This window comes from Corvus brachyrhynchos, unplaced genomic scaffold, assembly GCF_000691975.1.
Source record: "Corvus brachyrhynchos isolate BGI_N302 unplaced genomic scaffold, ASM69197v1 scaffold99, whole genome shotgun sequence".
Classification (NCBI taxonomy): Eukaryota; Metazoa; Chordata; class Aves; order Passeriformes; family Corvidae; genus Corvus; species Corvus brachyrhynchos.
The window spans coordinates 3,293,697-3,295,365 of record NW_008239778.1 but is presented as its reverse complement, the minus strand read 5'-3'; positions in this window follow the sequence as shown (position 1 = coordinate 3,295,365).

The window sequence follows — 1,669 nt, the reverse complement described above, 5'->3', positions numbered from 1 at the left end:
GCTCTGCCTGGGGATCTGCTCCGGATCTGCCTGAGATCTGCCCGTGGATGTGCCCGGGATCTCTCGGGGATCCGCCCGGGGATGTGCCCGGGATGGGCTGCGGTAACGCCTCCGGTGAGCGTTGGACTCTCCAGTGCTGATACAAGCCCAGCCCGCGGCTCTGATTCCCCAAGCATCCCGCTGTCGCTGCGGGCGGGGATCACAGAAATCATGGAAATACATCCTGCTCCAGGTGTCACAGTCATCCTCTAGGAATCACAGTGATCACAGGGAAGGATCCTGCTCCGGGGTCATTCCCTGCACTCCCGCGGGTGGCATCGGTGTCTGGCAGGGCAGCAGCACTGCGCAGTGCTCCGCAGGGTAGTGCTGGATTTTATTGCAAATTAAGACAACGGGCGGTATCCGAGAGTTTCACAGTGTCCTTAAAAAATACCGTTTGCACCAACTGGTTTGTCTCCTTTTGCCAGGCCGTCATTTAATGTTCTTTAATAAAACCACATGACAGATTCTCATACGATAACCGACTGTCCCCACACCTCGGGTGCCTGACCCCGAATCGCCGATCCCGGCTCACTCCGCAGGCTTTGCCCCTCTGCCCCCGTCGAGCCCCGCGGAGACAGGATCCAGCCTGGATCCAACCCTCCCTCCAGAAATGGGAACCAGGTGAGGGAAGCCCAGGGAGCCCTTGGGGCAGAGGAGGGACGAATGAGTCCTACAGAGGAGCAGGGCTGTTGCAAAATGTGGAATATGTCAATATTATCTTAAGTAGGGATGTTCTTTAGTGTAAGATCTTTGCATACTTTCAGCAAGAGAGGAGACCTAACCCATGGGGCAGGCAGCAGTCAGCATCCCTTACTCAAGGACATCCTGGAACTAATGAGCGTTAAGGATGTAGAAATTCGGATGTTGATGTATGTCTGTGTATACACTGTTAATTTAGCAAAAGACTCAAGGTCATGTATCCTATAGCTGACCTGTGTTCATTATAATTCTAAAAAGACCCTGTGAAGACCCTTCCCCTCAGCATGTGTAGAAATTGAGGTTACACAACTTGTAGATTACTAATCAACCCCAATAGATGAGCAGTACTTGGGAAGATACTAACTCTGAATTTCTGAGTATAAATAATGGTGTGAAAAGCCCGTGGGGGTGTGCTGGATTTGTGGAACACCACCGAGCACCGCGGCTCGCGCAACTCTGAAATAATCAATCAATGTGTCCGTCGAGTGTGTGGCTATTGGCTTGTGGCACACCGGGTAAGCAATCCGGTTTTGTGGGATGAGGGGCTGAGGGAGAGGGGTGTGAAGGGCGGCCATGAGGGCAGCGGGGTCTGAAGGGACAGGAATGGGGCTGAGAGGAGCGGGGTGCGCTGAGGGGACAGGAGTGGGGCCGAGAGGAGCGGGGTGCGCTGAAGGGAGCGGGGAATGGGGCCGAGAGGAGCGGGAAGCGCTGAGGGGACAGAGTGGGGCCGAGAGGAGCGGGAAGAGCTGAGGGGAGCGGGGCTGAGAGGAGCAGGGAAGCGCTGAGGGGAGCGGGGAGTGGGACTGAGAGGAGCAGAGAGTGGGGCTGAGCGGAAGCGCTGAGGGGAGCGGGGGCTGAGGTACCGGGGCCTGAGGGTAGCGGGTCACACGGCGGCTGAGCCCGTCCGGCGGCGGGCCCGCTGGCCCGG